Raw genomic sequence first — 15,476 nt, 5'->3', positions numbered from 1 at the left:
TCTCTGTGTTGCGAGCTCCTGCGTGAAACATAGCGAGTGCCCAGTGTAGACTGAAGTCAGTTTTCTTCTTTGCTTCAGCCCTCTTAGCCCTCCTCTTCCCTCTGTTCTCTCCTAACCTCTCTTGCCCTCTGCACTTGAATCCTTGGCGGCACTCTCCACAGTTGAGCCATTTGGCTATTAATGTGACTACCGGGTGACCACAGGTTTGAATGAATTACAAGTTCCCTCTCCCAGCCTTCTAATTACAGAACCAGGAAGGGATCTCAGTGGTCAGTCAGTCCAACCTCCCATTTAGTGCAGGACCTGCTCTATGGATGGTCCCTCAGTCTTTGCTGAAATAACTGCTAAGTCTTTTTATAGTAAGTGAATATAATGGAAGCATCGTGGAAGATACCAGCATGTGCGGTAAACATTACCAAGAAGACATCCTGGCTTGTGGGAGCCAGTTCTCTCTGTTGTTGAGAACAGGGCAGTCCAGAACCGATAGAGGCAGAGAAAAAAAGGGACATTCTTTTTTTTTTCTGCAAAGCTTATTTTTCTTTCAGATTACAGTCCAGGTGAAAAGGATGCTTGACTACCTTAATCTTGTGGGCTGTGGCCCGTGGGCTCGTTTTGGCTGGGGCTCTACAGGTGAACTGACTACAGCCTTCTGCTCAGCCTGCGAGGAGCCTTTGTTATCTCCACAGCGAGTTTTGGACTCTTACAGTTTTCGAAGAAGAAAAAAAGAGGCAAGGACAGTGGCTCTTTGTGTCTCTCAAAGGCAGCACTGTTTCCTTGGGCTGGCACTGCCCACGGACAACGTGCTGCCCTTCATGCGAGATTGTTTTACTGCCCCGACGCATGGACTGCCTGGTGCCAGCCTTCACACGGGAGAGAAATGCTGGATGCCCCCTGCGACGCCAGCACAACTTACAAAGCAGCGAATGGATATCACCTTTTGATGATGACTGTCAATAATCCATCCTCATCCTCTCCCTGCGTCCCTGTGAAGCACGTTGTGGGGAGTGCTTCCTGTTACCTGGCTGATTTAGGATGCCTGTTGCCTGGAAGTCAACGGTGGTCTTGACCTTAGAAGTGAGTTTCTAAAGATCTCTCTCACATTTCCTTTATTTAGATTCATTTTCAAAAGTTGAAAGTCAGTGAACGGCTCAGTCTTTGGGAATACTGATCTGTTTATTTTTAACTGAAGTATAGTTGATTTACAGTATTAGATTCAGGTGTACATCATCGTGATTCAATGTTTTTATAGATTATACTCCGTTGAAAGTTGTTACAGGGAATACTTACCTGTTGCCTCAGTCGGAACCCTTCATTCGTTGATACGTTTCACAGGCACTTCTGAGGACCAGCTCTGTGCCACCCACTGCAGCTGGTGCTGAGGTGCCAAGAGGAAACACGCCTGTCTTCAGGGAGTTTCTAGGCAACTGACCGTTCACTGGGATAAGTAACGAAGGGGCACTGTGTGCCACGGAGCCCGGAGGAAGGGTCATGGAACACCGCCAGTGGGAGTCATGGAGGCTCCCCGATGTAGGCAGTGACTGAGTTGTCATGTTGGAAAAACAGAAGTCAGCTGGGGGGCTGGCAGTGAGGAAGGGCACACAGCGTTGTGAAGGCAGCGAGAAAGCACGGCACACTTAGGGAACTGAAATTAATTTAAAATAGCTGGAGGGCTTCCCTGGTGGCACAGTGGTTGAGAGTCCATCTGCCGACGCAGGGGACACGGGTTCGTGCCCCGGTCCGGGAGGATCCCACATGCCGCGGAGCGGCTGGCCCGTGAGCCATGGCCGCTGAGCCTGCGCGTCCGGAGCCTGTGCTCCGCAACGCTCGGAGAGGCCACAACAGTGAGAGGCCCGTGTACCGCAAAAAAAAAAAAAAAAAAAAGTAAAATAGCTGGCGTTAGGGGTGGCAGGAGATATTGATGAAAACAGAGATTTTGAAGACAGCCTTGGGTGCCCTTGGGATTTTAGATTTTATTGTAAAGGTAACTGGGAGCTTTTGAAAGATTTTTGCTGGGTGGTGACAGGGTCAGGTACACCATACAGACCATGAGTCTGAACAATAAACCAGTCCCACACAGAAGACAGCACATTGCCCGGGGGCTGTGCCAGCCCAAGGAACAGTGCTGCCATGAGAGACATGAATGCAAGTTTCAGAAAGCTGGAACTTGTCCTTCGTCTGCATTAGACTGTGCTTTTGGGGTTGCTTTTATTCCTGTACCTCTAAAATCTTGCTTAGTAAAAAGTAATAGGTGCTCAATACATGTTTGTTGAATGATGAATGAATGAATGAATGATTCTGCCCTCTGGGAGAAGAGGGAGCAAGTGTCATCTTTCTTTCATGGGATTTCATACCAGATTTTCTGATACTTGAAGACCACCTTTTCTTTAGTCTTATATTTTCAGGTTCCACACCCTTAGATCCTTCAACTATCCTTCATGTGATGTGATTCTTCCCCGCCATCCTGAGTGACCCTGTTCTCATTTGTCATTGTCCCCTGATTAAAATATGGTCCTGAGAAGTAAATGCAAATCCCCTGGTAAACTCTGGCCTCAAGAAAGACTTTCAGGGACTCTTCGTGTGATTGCTTTTCAACTCAGTTTCACCTGGTTATTTTCACAATCACTTAACCCTGATGACTCAGATCGTGCTTACAGTAAATTGAAATCCTGAAATCTTTCCCGTACGTTCTATTTCTAAACCATACCTCCTACAAGAAAAAAAAAATTTTTTTTAATATGTCCCCTCTTTGGGATATATGGTTTACATCGTTTAGACTCAAGTGTAGGGTTATACTTTTAACTCTTTGAAACCTCAACTTGTTTTCTTGGACTCATTGTTACAGCCTATTAAGGCCATATTAGCTACATCTTCCAGTCTGCCATCGTTTGTCTGCAAACATAATTGGAGTTCAGTCAGTGTCCTAAATCAGATCACCAGGAGAAATGTTTAACAGACTAGATCCCTGCGGCATACCAACTAGAAACTTCCCTCAAGTCAGTGTTTTTAAGGATGAGCAAACCCCCCCCTTGCAAACCCATGCCAGACGTGGAGCAGAGTGAAAAATAAACCGTTATTGTCTTGAGCACCTGAGATTTTGGATTTATTTGTAACTAAAACAAAAATTAGCCCATTCTAATATGTGGTTTATCATACACTTATTTTCCTGTACTTTAAGCCGTGTCTATTTTTTGTTTTCATCTGTGTCTTCGTTTCTATAGTGATAAATCGGGATTCTTCTTCTTACATCTCCTCACTGTTTATTGAACTGTAATAATCCACTCTTCTGATTTTCCAGTGTTTTTTTTTTCCTGTGAAAGAGTCATATTGCAAGAATCTTTCTTGAATGAATATCAATAGTGGGCCAGTTGGAAGTCATACTTTTTTCATTATATTTGGCAAAGAAAAAGTATACTTCCTTTTAGAGGAGCTCCACCCTTCAGCTGCAACTCATTACTGTCTACCTAAATGCACTTAACTAGCCAGAAAGCAAATGTTTCCCATTACAAATGACATTTATCAGTTAGTCTCAGGAATAGGTTTCCTTCAGAATTGATCTAGTTTGGAAATAACAGTTATGACTCACTACTGGATCTCTCAGTGCTTTCAAAGTGAAGAAACTGCAATGGATGATATGATTAACATTGACCTATCGCATCTTTTGTATGTGTATATCAACCATAACATTTATTTTTCCAGTAGGACATTTTTTTGGTTACCAGTGTTCAAATGCCTTCCTGAAGAGGCCTGTAGCCTTTCGTGTGCATTAATGCTTTACATTTTAAAGTTTTTCATATAACCTTCATTATTATATTTTTAGAATTTGTTATTTTATTTTGTACTGTTGCTCATAAATTTAATTATATTGTTAAAAAATGTTTGAGCTAATATCATTCAGATTTTAAACCTGATTGAAATATAGCAAGTTCCCAGCTTCTCCAGTGGAGTTTGTTCTGAAAATTTGTAGTCTCCTTTTTGGAGCTTGGGTGATATTTCCTAGAAATAATTTTGAAATCCATGATTAGTTTCCACCCTAGCTACCCAAAGCCAATTTAAACCCTAAAGTAGTTGAAATATATATATATATATATATATAGTCTGTGTGTATCATCTTAGAAGACTATATATATATAGTCTGTGTGTATCATCTTAGAAGACTATATATATAGTCTGTGTGTATCATCTTAGAAGACTATATATATATATAGTCTGTGTGTGTCATCTTAGAAGACTAATATGTAACAATGTTTGGGAAAACCAATTCTTTGGCATCAAAAAAGGCACACATTTATTTGGAGAAAATGTTTGTTCCCCTAAACTTCCTTATGAGAAAGGAAAAAGGTGTAGCAGCCCTAGGAACACCTTTTTTCTCTTTCTTACAGCCATGGAAAGAACGGTCTACTGATATTATATATATATATATATATGTGTATATATATATATATATACATATAATTTTTTTTTTAAGAGTATGGAAGAATAGGACTCTTTCTCCCTTTTCAGGTAGTTGAGGTGATCCTCTTAGAACATCTGGTATGGCCTGAGATGGATGGCAAGACAAAAAAAGTCTCTGTAAATCGTATCTTTCCTTCAAAATACTTGTAGTTAATTTCATACAATAGCTTAAAAGGTATAGGTCCATGTAGAAGCAATGTAATGCAAAATTAACTCATATGGGGTCTCACCTTTTCATTCTGACTTTCTGCCGTAATGTGTTGATCACTAATAAGAATATCAATCTAATAATAACTTTTTTTTTTTTTTTTTTGCGGTACGCGGGCCTCTCACTGCTGTGGCCTCTCCCGTTGCGGAGCACAGGCTTCGGACGTGCAGGCTCAGCGGCCATGGCTCACGGGCCCAGCCGCTCCGCGGCATGCGGGATCCTCTCGGACCGGGGCACGAACCCGCGTCGCCTGCATTGGCAGGCGGACTCTCAACCACTGCGCCACCAGGGAAGCCCTAATAATAACTTTTTAATGAGGTAGTGCAGCTGCAAAATTCACACTCTAACCAGTTCATCCCTCTAGTGCCATGGGCAGAATTGAGATGACTTTGAAACTTCTGAACTTGGAGGTGCGGGACAAACCGTATCTGCTTATTTAGTGATAAATTGTTAGTGAGCTATGTCCTGTCACCTTGACCCATGGATGAACTAACTCAGTGTTGAATCAGCAGGGATTTTGTTTTTAAGCCTTGTTTGCTCCATTTTGAAAGCGACAAAATGGCAGCCCATGAACAAGAGAAGGAAGTAAAGAGGAAAATCTGTGATCCGGTAAGGAATTTATACCACGATTCCACCTTTGACCATAATAATACAATACTAGAAACTCAAGAAAAAGATTTTTGTCTCTGCTAAGAAAAAAAAAAAAAGGAAATAGAGAAAGAGATCCAAACAGTGTTGAATTTTTGAAATCTTTTAAACAGCTATGCTCCAGACATTGAATAACATTGACAACCAAAGCCTTCCCATCACTTCTTTTTTTTTTTTTCTTTTGCGGTATGCAGGCCTCTCACTGTTGTGGCCTCTCCCGTTGTGGAGCACAGGCTCCGGACACGCAGGCTCAGCGGCCATGGCTCACGGGCCCAGCCTCTCCGCAGCATGTGGGATCTTCCCGCACTGGGGCATGAACCCGTGTCCCCTGCATCGGCAGGCGGACTCTCAACCACTGCGCCACCAGGGAAGCCCCCCCATCACTTCTTGAAGAGTGAAGGTAGAGTTAACCATGAGGTTAAGTGATCTTGAAAAGATTATCTTATTGTAAAACTGCCTAGAATGCAAATGGAGTTTTCTATAAGTCACCAGTATTAACTTGTTTGCTAAGTTGAATAGAAAATGCCAGGAAGTGTGAAAAATCTGGGGAAATGTGAAGCAAAATAAAGTACAGTAAAAGAAAATACCCAGGGCCCTGAATTTTGAACCAGGAGGGCTTGGTTTTAATTTCTCTCCTGTACTAACTTCCTGGTCACTTGGATGACTGAGACTTAGTTTAACCCTCTGCAACTATATCTCATTGGATTACTTGCTCTCTAAGCCTTTTCCAACTTCAGTATGTCAGTGATCTATCACTGGTCTACTCAGTCAGATAGAGGCGTTTCTAGATACTAAGGGGTGGTGGCATTTGGTCATCAATGTCTGTCTTGAGTAACAGTAGTGGCGGCAGGCACAACTGCCATTCACTGAAGTTTATTCTGGGCAAGATTCTGTGCTGAATCCTTTACATGCATTATCCCAGTTAATCCTCAAAATATCATTAGAGATTTCATGTAGTTTGTCCAAGTCCTCCCAGCTATAAAATGCCTAATGTGGAAAGAAGTAGTGCATATTGATCTTATTATCATCTGCTCATAAATTAGCTGCCATAGCAGCTTTAATTGAAAACATAAACCTCATGTCTCCCTTCTTACTGGAAATCAGATGTCTTGTGTGTGTTGGCAAAAGATTTTACTTTCAGTCACATTTGGATCTATTCGTGGGTGTTACGGGCACTGAGTACACTCATAAAATCAAACAATGTTAGAACTATCAGAGATCTTAAAGTCTATCCAGTGATGTGCTGTCCAGAATAGTAGCCACTAGCTGTATGTGACTATTGAAATTTTAACTAATTCGATCAAAAACTGCTTTTCTCATTCACCAGCTACAACTCAACAGACACGTGTAGCTACCATGTTGGTCAGTGCCTTTACAGAATATTTTCACCATCACAGAAATTTCTATTGGCCAGTGTGGTTGTAGTGACTGCATTCTAATTCAACCCCTTTGTAGCAATAAGGATGCTTTTGGTTGCAGGTAGAAGAAAACCTGGCCCCAAATGACTTAACCAAAGAATGGAAGAGTGGGGAATTTTTTGGTTCACATAGTTGGATAATCCAGGACTTACTCAGGGTTCTTAAAGCCATGTGGGTTCCTCCTCCTGTTTATCTCTCATGTCTACCCTCCCCTCACTTCCTCCCCTCCCCCCAGTGCCTCAGCTTGTCTTAAGGTCAGATCCATTCATGGTGACAATAGCTAGTAGTTCCAGACCTTCCCATCAGAGGAAGAAGAACTTGGGTGGGTGGGGTGGGGGGAGTACTTAGAAGAGTGAGGGAAATAACTTCTCAGAAGTCTTACCCTCTGTATGGACATGTCTCACTGACCCAAATTTAATGATGTTTATCTCTCAGTAATCCTGTGGCGAGAGAGATAGAACGTTCTGGGTTTAAGCCAATCAGGCCCATGCCTGGGTCAATCCCACTGTAATTACTATAATTTCATGACTAATATACAATAGATTCATAAAGAGATCCCCCCCCGCCCTGCAAAAAAATCCAAAAAAACCTCAGAGTACTTTAAGCAGAAGAAAAGAATAAATTTTGGTGAGTTACCTCCCAAATATCTACTATACCCTTTATTTTTACGGTTTCTCCAAAATGATGTCTAGGGTTCTGTGAAAATGCCATACTGGAGGTCGCAGAACTCAGGCAATGGTGTAGCTGGGCTTAGGTTCTGTATTTCCAGGCAGCACACTTTCTACCATATTGTGAGGGTGCCCCATCATGATGTATATATAAAAGATCCATATCTTTGGGTATCATAGAAGGTACAAAATTATTGGATGCACCATAGTAATGGGAATTCAATTTCAAGAGCTTTACCCAGACCTAAAGAGGGGATACTCAGTGAATGGGTAACCTCCAGGTATGCTACTGTATAAACTTGGGTAATTCAGTTAACCTCTACTAATTAAGCTTCTATATCACATTTCTCTTGCATTCCTTATAATGCAAGTCAGTACAGTTGAGGTCTCTGAGTCTAAATTAATGTTTTCTAAAGCTCTTTGACACTCTAGGCTAGAGAGTGTTACTTAGGGGGAGGATACTATTATCCAGTTTCCCTTAAAGTGGAAGGAAATGGTACCAGTAGTCATCAATTACATTTCTTTCAAGTCTTTTCTCTTAGTTTTCAAAAAATATGAAATCTGGGCCTTAACGTTTTTAGATTTCTGAAGTTTATATAAATGTAGAAAAGAGGAATGCCCCCATCTGCTCCTTCCCCAAATATAAATATACAAAAGAAGAATCCACACAAGTCTGTTTACAATTTAGAACAACAGCAACAAAAAAGAAACCGTCATGGTGATGAGTCCAGAATGTCCAAGCCAGTTTTAAAGCAGCTGGCCTTTGAGTTGCTAAGTGTGTTTATTTTTTCCATTCTCTCCTGAAACCATAGTTGCTACAAAATCCCAGAAACAGAACTGCACTGATTCTACAGAACTGCTTTATTCCATCATACCCCAGTCACCAAACTGTGGTTAAATGGGTGTGAAGAATAAAACAGCCCAAGATTCCTAAAATGTCACATATTTGCAATTTGACCAAAATGGAACCAAGCCTGTAGGCTTGTCTCATTACTTTTTGGAAAAGGGGAAAGTGAATATCCATGGAGATGCTCTTAAAATTGTCCTCATTTTCTTCTGAAAAATCATACCAATTCATAAAGAAATTGTAGTCCTAGTCAAAGGGGTCAGCATACCCACCAAATGGAGACCCTCAAAGAAAGAACAAACTACCCAAAACTGCGGTGTGAGCTTTACGTTCTGAGGCACTAGTGAGACAGCTATGCATACCTTTCAGAGCATGCTCACACCTTTATTTGCTCATGATAAAGAGCTCTCTCTTGCTCAGAGGGGCTGCCCTCCTTCTGTGAGGCCTTGACATGAAGCCTTTCAGGACAGTAACTGCAACTCTTCTCTGAACTAAATGAACCAGCCTCTTTGGACTCATAGGAAGCATTTTAATGACCACTGATTGCTATGGGGTCAATTCTTCCTACATGTAAATGCCCATCACAGAAATCAGCAGCCCCAAGACTCTACTCACAGATTCTAACAACAGATTCTACAGGTAGAACAGTTATTTTCTTGTTTATTTGTTATAGAAGTTTTGGAAGATGACAACAGCACATATTGTTCATATTATCATCTCATATTAGCTTCTTATTTAAGACAGTGACCAAGCCTATCAGCTTAATTCTCTCTGATGTCTTTCTTCTTTCTTAAGATAAAAAAAAAAAGAAAAAAAAGAAAAAAAGTAGGGGACTTCCCTGGTGGTCCAGTGGTAAAGAATCCGCCTTCTAATGCAGGGGATGTGAGTTCGATCCCTAGTCAGGGAAGTAAGATCCCACATGCTGCGGGGCGACTAAGCCCGCGAGCCACAACTACTGAGCCCTTGCGCCTCAGCTAGAGAGACTGCGTGCCGCAAACTACAGAGCCCACGTGCCCTGGTGCCTGCGCGCCACAACTAGAGAGAGAAAACACACACACCACAACTAGAGAGAAGCCCGCGTACCACAATAAAGATCCCGCATGCCCCAACTAAGACCTGACTCAGCCAAATAACAATAATAATAAATAAATAACAAATCTGTATTTAAAAAAAATAGTAAATTAGTAAACCAGAATCCTCTGAGCCTTTTCTCCACCCCTCACCACACACCTGTGCCTTTCAGGATGAATATTTGATAACATTGGGACAACCAGCCTGTTGTTCTGGGCCTTATAGTACTATAATAAAGTGTTACTGATATTTAAAATGCTACTGATGTTCTTATATGACTTTAGGATAATAACTGTAAGTCACTAATTAGATGAAGTAAGTGAATACCTGAGTCCTTAATCAAGTTTGAACCTAAGGGAACTTATAGAATTGATGAGGAAAACTTGACCTTCTCCTTAGTTGGTGTTCGCTGCTGTAACAGAAAAAGAAATCCCCTAATATTTATTTACCTGTGTTATTTCAAGAAACAACACCCTCTGATGGTAAACAAGGATTCTGAGCCTTTACTCCTTCTAAGTTATTGACAGTAGCTACTGATATCAATCTTTATATTAGCAGGATCCAAGTGCTTTTATAAGCTTCCTAGGGAAATAGACAATAATGAGGTGAATTAAAACAGAGTATAGATCTGAGAACAAACACATTTTTCTGAAGAATCTTAGAAAGAATCGGATGCAGTGTGGTATTAGAGGACGATATCAAGGATGGCACTGGGGTACAATCCAGCTCTGACGCTTCATGTCTGTGTGGCCTTGAGGAAGCCACTTGAACTCTCTGAGATTCTGCTGCTTCATCTACATAGTGGGGGTAATAATGCCCCCCGCCCTTTGCCTTAATGGATTATTTTAAGAGCCAAGTGATTCTTAGAATACATGTGTTATTATCTTGAAGTTTGTCCATAATCTAATGATCAGAGCCAATGGCCCTTTCTGTCTTTGTGTTACTCAAGCTTTCTATATATTTAGTTAAGTAGCCTCAAACGCTCTCCTTTCACAATGTAACACTCTATGGGTTCTGTTTCCTACTTTAGAAAAGTTTCTTCATTCCTATCTTTTGTAGACTTTCTCCTGCCTCCTAAAGTTAATACCCCTGAAATTGTGTCTTTGGGTTTCTCCTTCTCCTTTCCCTCTCCCTCTCTCTCTGTGTCTCTCACCAATCTCACCTGGCTAAGTATCCCCTTTAGCTGGACGATTCTCATGTCTACGTTCCTAATCCACAGCTCTGTTTCGAGATCCACACTGTTTCCAGTTGCCACTTAGAAAGCCCATAGGTGATTAACACTCAAGATTGACAGCTCCCTCCCCAAAACCAGCTCTTCCTAATAGACTGCTATTTCTATAAACGGCACCATTTTCCTCCTAATTCCCCACTCTCAAAATGTCAGGTATATGTGACTTCTCTGTTCCTTCTCCTCCACAATTTTCATATTTTGTGGGTTTGCCCTCCACAGAATCCTTTTTATCTGTTTCCTTCCAATTTCTATGACACCGCCATGGCTCAGGCTTACCTTGCCTCCTGTCGAAACTATTCCCGTAGCCTCTCTTCATCCTCGCTTCCCTCTAATTCATTCACTACATGCTGCCAGAAAAATCTTCCTAACACACAACTCTGGACAAATCATTCTCCTACAGCACATACGTTTAAAGACTCTGATTGCATATGAAATCAAATTCAGACTTCTTATCCTGGTTCCATTTATTCATTCCTTCGATGAATATTCATTGTTAAGTGCTGGAAATACAGTGATGAGAAAAACAGGCCTGATTCAGGCCCTCACTGAATTTTCAGTCTCGTATGGCAGACAAATATTGCATGAATGGGCAAACAAAAAGTTAATTCGAATTGTCAGCACTTTATGAATGAGAAGTTAAGGTTATTTCAAATAACGTCCCCTGATCTGGAGGCTCAGAGAAGGCTTTCCCACAGAAGTTTTATGTTTGTATATCATACATGTAGAGACTTCCCTTTTCTCAAATCCTCTACTCACAATCGATCTTTCATTCAAATGGAACAACTTGGAATCCTTGGTTATGCCTTCTTCTGTGCTTTGTTCATGCTGAAGCTTTTATCTATGCTATATTCTACATATCTTTCAAGTCCCACCTCCTCCATGTAGCCTTGTTAGTAATTTCTCCATTCAGCTGTGAGTTCTTCCTCCCTAATCCAGTGGTCCAGGGATCCAATGATCTTGTTAAAACCATACTTGTTTGGAGGTTAAGATGGAAAAAAAAATCAGTTGTATTTCTAAGTATTAGAAACAAGCAAATGGAAAAAGAATAGTTAACAGGGCTTCCCTGGTGGTGCAGTGGTTGAGAGTCCGCCTGCCGATGCAGGGGACGCAGGTTCGTGCCCCGGTCCGGGAAGATCCCACATGCCGCGGAGCGGCTGGGCCCATGAGCCATGGCCGCTGAACCTGTGCGTCTGGAGCCTGTGCTCCGCAATGGGAGAGGCCACAACAGTGAGAGGCCCGCATACCACAAAAAAAAAAAAAAAAGAAAAAAAGAAAATAACAATCCATTTGAAATAGCATCAAAAATTATGAAGGGCTTCCCCGGTGGTGCAGTGGTTGAGAATCCACCTGCCATTGCAGGGGAGATGGGTACGAGCCCTGGTCTGGGAAGATCCCACATGCCGCAGAGCAACTAAGCCCGTGCCCCACAACTACTGAGCCTGCACTGTAGAGCCTGTGAGCCACAACTACTGAGCCCCCGTGCCACAACTACTGAAGCCCATGCGCCTAGAACCTGTGCTCTGCAGCAAGAGAAGCCACCGCGATGAGAAGCCCGCACACCACAACAAAGAGTAGCCCCAGCTCGCTGCAACTAGAGAAAGCCCGCGCACAGCAACAAAGACCCAACACAGCCAAAAATAAATAAATAAATTTATAAAAAAATAAAATTATGAAATACGAACCTCTGCTTCCAGCTCAGTTTTACTCTCCCACCTGCAACAACCAAGCAACAACCAAAAATCGATAAATAAATCAGTAAATCAACCCACACAAAATATATGAAACAATGACTTTGAAGACACAGTATCAGGCAATGAAGGACAGTGATCCCTGAGAAACAGAAGGTAAGAAAGGGGAGCGCTATGATTGCCTAAGCTTATGAGCTTGAGAGAGTTTGGGAGCTTCTAGGTTTCAGCACAGAGAGAGAAAACCAGGCAAAACCCAGTGACTTCTTGAATTGAGGAGGTGGCACTCAGAGTCCAGAGAGACTGTGGGAGCTGGAGTATTCAGGACAGAGTAATGAGGAGAGTTATGCACAAAAAGAGAAAGGTCCGCCTCAGGTATGCTGCAGAGAATTGATCAGTGGATGTATGTGAGGAAACTACTTGAAAGTGGACTTGGGTTAGTTGTAAATGTTTATTAGTAATAGTCGAAAACTAGAACTAACCCAAATATCCATCAGCAGTTGAATGGACAGTTTGTGGTATATTCATATAGTGCAGTATATTCATACTCAACCATGTTGACCAATCTCAAAAACAGAATGTGGAAAGAAGGCAGTCACAAAAGCGTAAAAACTGTCTCTTTCCATACAGGAAGTGAAAGAACAGGCAAAATGGATCCATGGTGATAGGATTCAGATCAGTGGTTGCCCCTGGGTGTTGAGGATTAACTGGCAGAGACATGAGAGAACTTTCTGGAGTGATGGAAATGTTTGTTGTCTTGACTGGGGTGGTGGTTTCATGGGTTTATTATACATTTATCAAACTTGATCAAGATGTATGCTTTAGATTTCTGCATTTTATTCTTACCTACGTGTTCTTTAAAAATGAGACAAATATTAATCTTGTAACAGATGATGAGTGACAGTTTATAAAGCTTGTGTTTCTGAATATTTAATTTTTTAAGTAGGCTTTAAATTTCTACTTCATTAAGACATTAAATACATGACATCTCTTCAGACTTAAAATGCATCTGTTTATAAGAATTGTATAAAAATGCTGAGCCTTTACTTCATCAAAGAGTTAAAAGTTTCAAGAAATAAAAAATTGCTGAACCAATTTTTGTTGTAAAACATGCTACTGAAATGGAGATGAGATGGAAAGGGTTTCAAGGCTGAAATGAAACTCCACCATAACAAAGACAGAGAACTGTGAAGAAAGGGGAGAACAATTAAAAGTTACAAGAATAATTAAGCATCCTAGGACGAATGCAGTAGAAGTTGTGAGTGTGAATACCCAACAAGCCATGATCCATGCAGAGGGACCTAAGTCAGGAAATATGCGTTAGAACTGGGAGCCCTGCCGTGACCTTGGGTCCTGTTCTCATACCACACATACCTCTCATTCCACGGGACACAAATATGCCTTTCATATTAGAAAGAAGACTATTTCCTATATGCTCGGCGTTTCCAGTGGCCATCAACAAGCACAGGGACAGACATCTGGACAGAAGCTACTTAGGTTTTCTAAAACCTTTATTTCTTCCCAAACACATATCTTATTCTCTGAAAGTTTATTCAGTGGACTCATTAAGTGCTGTATTTGAGAACAAGGTTTTAACATGATTTTCAAGAAAATACATAATTTGAGAAACATGTTCATATAATTAATAAAGACCTACTAGAATGGGAGTGTCACGTTGGCGACAGCCACTTTCTCGTGGTTTGCTTTATATTAGAATCGTTTGCTCACTTCATTGTCTCTGTTCAGCTATAAACAACATGAGGGCAGGAACTGCATCTTACTTCCTTTATGTATCTCTGTCAGAGCCTTGAACATGACTGGTGATTAAGCATTACTTACTCAATTAAAATTAATCAAATTGGCTTTTACTTTTTCCTCTGCATTTCCAGGTGCTCAAGAGTCCCTCTGGAACAAGTTCTTCTCCTTTTTTTTTTTTTTAATATCTTTATTGGAGTATAATTGCTTTACAATGTTGTGTTAGTTTCTGCTGTACAACAAAGTGAACCAGCTATACGTATACATACATCCCCACAACTCCTCCCTCTTGCGTCTCCCTCCCACCCTCCCTATCCCACCCCTCTAGGTGGTCACAAAGCACTGAGCTGATCTCCCTATGCTGTGCGGCTGCTTCCCACTAGGCACAGGTTCTTCTAATCTGGATCCTTCATTGCTCTTTTAGTGTGTTTTGAAGGTGAATATTTTTTATTCATTCGTGCATCTCTTACTGATGTCTTCCCTCTTTCCCGAGGAGTTCAGCAGCTAAATAGAGAAACTGTTTCCATCCGTGGGATGAGTCCTGTTTTCTCTATGATTTCCTCCAAAAGAAAGAGCAATAAATAAAGCAGGGCAAACATGAGCTGTGTCAACATAGCAAAACACCTGCAGGATAACAACTCAGAGCTGACAAAGACTTACGCAACTTTTTAATGGTTTGTCCTGGATCCAACAGGATATTCCTGACAGTAACTCTCTCCCTGTCAAAGGGATCATGACCCTTGAATCTGGTAGAGAAATTGAGTATAATACTGTACTGTTGCTTCTGGGAACGACAGGATAAAATATGTGGTTGGAATCTTGGTCACAGAAAGATGTTGTCCGTAGATTAGCACACGAGACAGAAAATGATCATAGTGATAGCAGGCAAAACATCTAACATATATACAGGATAGGCAGTTTGCAAAGCAGTTTTGTAGCCATGCGATAGACATATTGTAGCCCCTCTTCCCCCAACACACACACACACACACACACACACACACACACACACACACCCACCCACCAAGGGGGTGGCTGTAATTTTGTTCATTGCACAGATGAGAAATGGACTCTGACCAATGGAGGTATTTACTCAGTCACAAAACCACGTTCCTCCTTCATATTTCTTTTTCTTTTTTTAAAATTTATTTATTTTTGGCTGCATTGGGTCTTTGTTGCTGTGTGCGGGCTTTCTCTAGCTGCGGCCAGTGGGGGCTGCTCTTCATTACGGTGCGTGGGCTTCTCACTGCGGTGGCTTCTCTTGTTGCGGAGCACAGGCTCTAGGCGCACCAGCTTCAGTAGTTTTGGCACGCAGGCTCAGTAGTTGTGGCTTGTGGGCTCTAGAGCACAGGCTCAGTAGTTGTGGCGCACAGGCTTAGTTGCTCCGCAGCATGTGGGATCTTCCTGGACCAGGGCTCGAACCCATGTCCCCTGCATTGGCAGGTGGATTCTTAACCACTGCGCCACCAGGGGAGCCCCCCCCCTTCATATTT

The 15,476-nt window shown here is 41.8% G+C and overlaps 1 protein-coding gene across 2 annotated transcripts in view; it reads left to right on the top strand.

The window, feature by feature from the left end:
- Nucleotides 1-364: 364 nt before the first annotated feature.
- ARHGAP21 (Rho GTPase activating protein 21) overlaps nt 365-15,476 on the top strand; it is a 170,386-nt gene continuing 155,274 nt past the window's right edge. For both annotated transcript variants that reach the window (XM_079913778.1, XM_079913776.1), the window contains exon 1: nt 365-1,074. The gene's annotated coding sequence lies outside the window, so the exon portion shown is untranslated. The remainder of the gene's footprint in view (nt 1,075-15,476) is intronic.

The sequence above is a fragment of the Stenella coeruleoalba genome (genome assembly GCF_951394435.1).
Source record: "Stenella coeruleoalba genome assembly, chromosome: 2".
NCBI classification, from domain to species: domain Eukaryota; kingdom Metazoa; phylum Chordata; class Mammalia; order Artiodactyla; family Delphinidae; genus Stenella; species Stenella coeruleoalba.
Note: the sequence above shows the minus strand (reverse complement) of the source record. Positions and strands in the feature narration are given on the sequence as shown.